The sequence below is a fragment of the Elephantulus edwardii genome, unplaced genomic scaffold (assembly GCF_000299155.1).
Source record: "Elephantulus edwardii isolate Elephantulus edwardi_28Jun2011 unplaced genomic scaffold, EleEdw1.0 scaffold00416, whole genome shotgun sequence".
NCBI classification, from domain to species: Eukaryota; Metazoa; Chordata; class Mammalia; order Macroscelidea; family Macroscelididae; genus Elephantulus; species Elephantulus edwardii.
Window position 1 is genome coordinate 4,722 of NW_006400166.1, and position 7,983 is coordinate 12,704.

The 7,983-nt window shown below is 40.1% G+C and overlaps 2 pseudogenes; one reads left to right on the forward strand and one right to left on the reverse strand.

The window, feature by feature from the left end:
• Nucleotides 1-1,461: 1,461 nt before the first annotated feature.
• On the reverse strand, nucleotides 1,462-4,502 carry LOC102871754 (annotated as a pseudogene).
• A 185-nt stretch (nucleotides 4,503-4,687) lies between these two features.
• Nucleotides 4,688-7,983, forward strand: part of LOC102872160 — an 82,764-nt pseudogene continuing 79,468 nt past the window's right edge.

Below are 7,983 nucleotides of genomic sequence, written 5' to 3' on the forward strand. Positions count from 1 at the left end.
TTCATTGAAATGAAAAATAAACAAACTAAATTTAAAATAAAAAGCATGTACCTCTCTCTGTCATTGTGATAATTAAAGAGAGTATTTTATTATTTTTTTAAAAAAATAGGAACAAAAATTGGATCTTTTCCAGTTGCTTGACTTGGTAATTTCTTCCAAATTTCTTCGTATATGTCTTGCAGATACATCCAGGGTCCAGGACAGAATCTGTTTGCTGAAGCACCTTAATTGATAGCCAGTCATGGTACTATTCTGTTTTTCTGGTCTCATGACAAAGGAGGTTATTGTTCTAGGGGGCAATTAGTCACATATTCCATGATCTCCTATTCCTAGTTCTCAGTTTTCCTCTTTTATTGCAAGTATACAGAAATCACTTGCTGTTGTTTGAACGGCTACTTGAAAAATTTTAAAACCATAAGCATTGAAAAAACTAGGGAAGAGAAAAGAACCATTAAAACATTTTAACAGTCATGTACCACAAAGCCAGGGAAGTTTAACCTCTAAAGACCCAATCCCATATATTTGGTTTGTACATAAGTAGCTTCAATTTTGTTGAAGTTATATTTATCATACAACTTTTTCCAATCCACTCTATTACAAGTAGACAACTAATTTTTTTTTGTTTTTTTTTTTTTAGTTTTTCTGGCTACATATTTATTCAACACAAAACAATTCCCTCCAACTTTACTGAGGTAGCGGACCATGTCCACGACCAAATCTGCGTCTAAACTGTAATTCAGTTGCTGACCCATCCCCAGCTTTCTTAGACCAGGAAGCACTGCCCTCCATCTGTGTCTCTGTCAGCCTCCACTCGAGTCAATCTTGCATGTCGTTCACCTTCCAGACCTTTCGGTCTTGGCCTGCCAGTCCCAGGACGGCTGCGGGGAAAGGTGGCAGGAACAATTTCAGGAGGCAGATGGAGGTAGTCACGTAGATATTGGATACCCCTGTTGGTAAGGTATCAGTAGAAATGTCTCCAGGCAAACTGTTCCTTTACATAACCTTGGGACTTGAGACTCTGCATGGCCTTCATGGCGTGAAGGTTGGGCACGTTTTTGTCTGCAGTTCAGGGTGCTTTGGCATGTGGACATCCTTCTTGGCCACCATCACCCCCTTAAAAATGAGTTCATATATGGCAATTGGGTTATTTTTGGGCATCAACATCGCGATGGTGGATGTGTCCGGAGCCGGGACTGGAAAGTCACGCTTTTTAAAAAGCATTCAGCAAATGATATATTTATGGTGACAATTTTAAATACATCTTTATTTGAGACATTGCATTTTCCACTTACAATACAGTGATAGTAGAGTGCAGTGTTATTTCTTTTCCCTATGCACATTCCATATTCAAGTATTGAGAATGCCCAGAAATTTGCTCTAGCAGTTTAAACCTTGAAACTGCAGTGCACTACAAATTTGGGTCCTTAAAAATTAACTGTAGAACAATGCATGTTAAAGTATTCAGATCAGCTCAGTCAACCTCTTCAATGGTGGGTCCAGAAGAGGCACCGCCAGATGGAGGAGCTCCATCACGAGGGAAGCTGCTGGACCTGCCTCCAGGCATGCCTCCAGCACTCTGTACAGCCTGGTGATGATGGGGTGGCAGACCTTCTCCAGCTCCTGCTGATGCTCAAATGCCTTTTCTTCTAAAGTCTGATGCTTATCAAACCAGTTGATAATTTCATTACATTTGTCAAGGATCTTCTTGTCTTCATCACTGATCTTGCCTTGAAGCTATTAATTTTCAATAGTTGCTTTCATATTAAATACATAGGAGTTGAGGGAATTCTTAGAAGACACCTTCTCTCTTTGCTTCTCATCTTCAACTTTGTACTTCTCAGCTTCCTGAACGATTCATTCAATGTCATTTTTTACAGCAGAAACATTAAGGATACTATTGGCGTCAATATCAAAGGTGACTTCAATCTAGGAACATCATGAGGTGCAGGTGATATGCTATGAGTTCAAACTTGCCAAACAGGTTATCTTTGGTCATGGCATGCTCACCTTCATAGACCTGAATGAGTATGCCAGGCTGGTTGTCCAAGTAGGTTGTGAAGGTCTGTATCTGTTTGATAGGAATGGTAGTATTCTGCTTGATAAGGACAGTCATGACTGCACCGGACATTTCAATGCCCAGGAAAAGTGGAGTGACATCCAGGAGCAGAAAATATTAAATATTTTCAGATTTGTCTCCAGGAAAGAATGGCCACCTAGACAGCTGCACCATAAGCAATAGCCTCAACTGGGTTGTTGCTCTTGTTCAATTCCTTCCACTGAAGAAATCCTATAGAAGTTTCTGAATCTTGGGCATTCTGGTAATTTAGGACAATATCATGGATAATGACTTGTCTAGCTTGGTATCCGTCAGGGCTTTCTTCATAGGGTTGAGAGTGCCACAGAAAAGATCAGCCTTCAAATCTTCAAAGGCAAGATCAGGTAATGGAAGTGTAGAAGTCAACTCCCTCATGCAGAGAGTCAATCTCAGTACTGGCCTGGGTGCTGGAAGAAAGTATGTGCTTTGCATGTTCACAAGCAGTGCAGGTGCTTGACAGCCCTCTTGTTTTCACTGATATTTTTCTTATGCTGGTTATTGAAACTCTGCAATGAGATGATTGGCCATTCTCTTGTCAAAGTCTTCTCCCAAGTGGATGTCAAAGATCAGAAAAATTCCTTTCAGCACCAACCTTTTTTGTCTAAACCATAAGTAATAGCAACAGCAGTTGGCTCACTGGTGATTCAGAGGTCACTGAGGCCATCCAGCATCTTTGGTAGCCTGGTGCTGATAGTCATTAAAGTAGGGTGGTACAGTGACAATAGCATTGATAATAGTTCTCCCAGGGTTGGTTGTTGAGGTTATGTGCCGTCGAGTCGCCTGTGACATTCACCACCATGAAGAACTAGTGTTTCTCGTATGTATAATAGCCCTAAACTCTGCTCTATCCTGTGCCAATCTCACTGTCTCTGACACACCTAACCCCATTACCCCAGTCATTGAATCAATCCATCTCATAGAAGTTCTTCCCCTCCTGCGCTGTCCCTCCACCCTCCCAAGCATGAGGCCCCTCTCCAAAGACTAGTCCCTCCTTGCAACATGTCCAAAGTATGTCAGACAAAGCTTCAGAATCCTTGCCCACAAGGAGTACCCTAGTACAACCCTCTTCAAGATGAACCTGTTTGTTTTCTTAGAAGTCCGTGGTATATTCAATACTCTTCTCCAACAATGACTTTTTAACTATGAGGCTCAATATCAAGAAGACAAAGATTCTCACCACTGGACCAATTGGCAGCATCAGGATGGATGGTGAAGAGATTGAGATTGTACACAGCTTTCGTTTGCCTGGCTCCATAGTCAACAGTCTTGGCACCAGCAGCCAGGAAATTAAAAGGCGCATTGCCATGGGAAAGTTTGCTGTTAGGGACCTCTCCAAAGTACTGAAGAGCAATGGTGTCTCTCTGGAGACTAAGGTGCATCTGATACAGGCCATGGTCTTTGCAATCACTTGTCATGCATCATAGAGTTGGACAATGACCAAAGAGGATAGAAGGTGAATTGATGCCTTTGAGCTGTGGTGCTGGAGAAGAGTATTGAGAATACCATGGACTGCTAGGAAAACAAACAGATTTGTCCTGGAAAGGGTTAAACAGGGTGGCTCCCTGGAGGCAAGGATTCTGAGGCTCCATCTAACATACTTTGGACATGTTGTGAGGAGAGACAGGTCCTTAGAGAGGGACATCATGCTTGGGAGGGTGGAGGGACGGCGCAGAAGAGGAAGGCCCTCTATGAGGTGGATTGATTCAGTGACTGGGATAATTGGGATGGGAGTGTCAGAGACAGTGCGATTGGCACAGGACAGAGTGGAGTTTAGGGCTGTTGTACATAGGGTCGCTATGAGTCGCAGGCGACTCAACGGCACATAACTACAACAACAACAACAACAACAACTTCTCCAGCACCACAGCTCAAAGGCATCAATTCTCCTTCTATCCTCCCTAGTCATTGTCCTGCTCTCTGACTTATAGCAAGTGATTGCAAAGACCATGGCCTGTTTCAGGCACACCTTAGTCTCCAGACTGACATCTTTGCACTTCAGCACTTTAGAGAGGTCTCTAATCACAGACTTTCCCATCACAATATATCGTTTAATTTCCTGGCTGCTGGTACCAAGAGCGTTGATTGTGGAGCTAAGCAAACTAAAGCTGTTAACAATCTCAATCTCTTCAGCACATATCATGATGCTGCCAATTGCCCCCGTGGTGAGAATCTTTGTTTTCTTGATATTGAACTTCAATCAATATTGAATCCATTTCCCAGGGTAGGCTTCTTCAATTTCCTTCTTTCTTTTTGAGAACCATAAATGATACATGCTCTGGATAAATCTTTGGTCTCTTTATATTCTGTTTGGGCCTTAGGCCTGCCTGCATCATTCACCACCATAAAGAACTAGTGTAAGTCTGTCCTACAGCATCATCAAATCTACATCCAATGAGACGTCTGGCATCGAATACTGTGTTAGTGGGATTCATTGCATCTTGATTCTTTGTTGCATTTTCAATTAATCATTTGGTATTAATCAATGTGATATAGTTTTGGGTGGTCCAGTTGCAATGATCTCCACTTTCCCATGTGGAAAGACCCACACACAGGAGTGGGTGGTGCCAAGATCAATACTAACCTCAGGGCCCTATGGTTGCTCAGTACAGGTCCCAAGTGATGAAGAAAGAAAAGGGTACCTTACTGCTATTGCTGTGCTAACTGAGCAAACAATGTTTTACATAGGACAGGTGAAATCAACATACATAGTAACCCCTGAAAATTTTAAAAAAACAACTATGTTAAATTTCCCAGATTGTTAAATACATTTTATTATAGATATAACTGTGTAAACCTTCATGTTCAAATCAGGGACTCATATCTAAGATTTTATTATATTTAATAAATTATAGAAGGAGAATTGATACTTTGGACATATTGTGAGGAGAGACTGGTCCTTGGAGAAGGACATCATCCTTGGGAGGGTGGAGGGACAGCGCAGGAAGGGAAGGCCCTCTATGAGGTGGATTGATTCAGTGACTGGGATAATCAGGATGGGAGTGTCAGAGACAGTGTGATTGGCACAGGACAGAGCAGAGTTTAGGACTGTTGTACATAGGATCGCTATGAGTCGCAAGCAACTCAATGACACATAACAACAACAACAGCAACATTATTTAAAAACCAGGCCTCAAAGGATAGCTTCCTTATTTTCCCCAATGATTTTATGATTTTTTTTAGTCCTTACTTTTAGGACTTAAATGCATTTTAGTTAATTGTTTAGTGCAATGTGAATTATGGATGAAATTTCATTATTTTGCATGCTTTCCTAGCACCATTTATTAAAACAATTCTTCTTTTCTCATTGGAAATGCTTACCACCTTTGCAAAAAGGCCCATAAGTAAAATGGCTTTTTCCATACTATCAATTCTATTCAACTGGAATTTCATTCTAATTGCAGTAACTTTATGATTGTACTAATGTCAAACTCTTTTGGTTACTATAGATTTACAGTACAATTTGAGATCAGGAAGTGTGAGTTCTTTCACTTTGTTATTTTTCAAAAGTACATTGAATATTAGTTGCATCTGAAAGTTTCATATAAAATTGGTATTTCTCACTAATTTAATGAAAAAAGTGCCTCAAATTTTAATTGGTATTACATTGACTATACTCTATGGATTACTCTGGGTAGTATTGACATATTAACAAAGATAAGTCTTCCAATGCGAACATGGGATGTCATTCCATTTACTTAGCCTTTTTAAAAATTAGGAGATTTCTAATTTTCTAAACTTTAAGTGAATGTATAGATCCATATTTATTCCCACTCTAAAATAATGGTGACTTGATAGAGTGTGGAAAATTATTGAATAATATCAGTAATATCACACACTAGCAAAATCCTGCTGAAGATTATCTAGAAAAGACTTGAACAGTACATTCATTGACAGAGAACTACCAGAAATACAAACTGAGTTTAGAAGAGGTGTGGCACTAGGGACATTACTGCCAATGTCAGACGAATCTTGGCAGAAAGTAAAGAATATCTATCTATCTGTGTTTTGTTGACTATACAATCTCAATCTCTTCAGCACATATCATGATGCTGCCAATTGCCCCCGTGGTGAGAATCTTTGTTTTCTTGATATTGAACTTGTGTGGATTTGACTGTGTGGATCAAAATAAATTGTGGTTAACCTTGAGGAAAATGTGAATCTCAGAATACTTGATTATGCTTATATGAAACCTATACTTGGACCAAGAAGCAGTCCTCAGAACAGAGCAAGAAAACACTGCATGTTTCAAAATCAGGAAAGGAGTGCATCAAGAATCCATCCTGTCCCTGTATATTTTCAATCTGTATGCAGAACAGATTACTGGGAAGCAGGGCTTTATGAGGAGGAATGTGGCATCAAGATTGGAGGAAAACTCATTAACAACCTATGATATGCAGATTACACAACCTTGTTTGCTGAAACTGAAGAAGACCTGAAGCATTGGCTGTAAAAGGTCAAGGTCTGTAGTCTTCAATATGGATCAAAGATCAACATAAAGAAGACAAAGATTCTCACCAGTGGGCCAACTGGCTGCACCGTGATAGATAGAGAAGGGATTGAGGTTGTTAGCAATTACAGCTTGCTCAGATCCACAATCAACATTCTTAACACCAGCAGTCAGGAAATCAAAAGATAAATTGCAGTGGGAAAATATGCTGTCGTGGTCCTCTCCAGAGTGCTGAAGATCAATGATGCCAGTCTAGATACAAAAGTGTGCCTAATCCAGGCCATGGTCTTCTCAATTACATGTTATGCTTCAGAGAGTTGGACAATGACTAAGGATTATAGAAGAAGAATAGATGCCTTCGTGTTGTGGTGCTGGAGAAGAGTATTGAACATACTCTGGACTGCCAAGAAAACAAATAGGTCTGTCTTGGAGAGGGTGAAACAAAGACTCGCCTTGGAGGCTAGGATTTTTAAGTTCCACCTTACTTACTTTGGGCACATGGGCAGGAGAGAATGGTCCTTGGAGGACATCATGCTTAGAAGGGTGGAGAGACAGTGCCAGAGAGGAAGACCTCGGATGATATAGATTGAAACAGTAACTGGTACAATGGGGCTGGTGTGTCAAAATTAGTGAGGCTGTCTTTGGACAGGGCAGGTTTCAGAACTGCTGTACGTAGAGTCGCTATACACTGCAGGTGACTCAATGGCACATAACAACAATAACATACCATGACAGGTTTGGAAAAAGAAGTGGCATCAACATGCCTCTGGAAACTCTATGAACTTTTGATAAATGTCAATATTTGTAGAGGAGCTTCAGGTCTTTTGTTCACAGGGTCACTATGAGTCATGCTCAACTCATAGATAATCAACAACAACAGCAAAGACATTTGTCATATTTCTATTACAGCATCTCTAGATTAGTAAAATATAAGCTTAACTCTATTCAAACCTTAAAACTAAGCCTAGCATTAACTGATAGCCAAAATCCTATTAATCTAACCTGAACTCTAACCTCAAATTTAACCCTAATAGAAAATGAAACATTAACCCTATTTTAGCCTTAACATTAACTCTAATCTTATTCTGGCTGTAACCTTAACACTAATTCTAATTCTTATTTTACTCTAATCATAAACCTATCCCTACACTAGCCCTAGTTCTGAAACTATATTAACTTTAACATAAAACTTTAGTCCTGAGTTTAACATAGCCTTAATCCCATCCCTAACTCTATCTCATTTGTAATTTTACCCTAGTTTAAACTTAATATCCAAGCCTAACCCCTACTCTTAACTCTATACATCACTGTATTCTCAACTAGCCCTAATACTAACCTTAACAGTAATGTTGTTGTTGTTTAATGCCGTCGAGTCGTAGACGACTCATAGTGACCCTATGAACGAACAGCCTGAGCACTGTTCATACATAGAGTTTCCGGA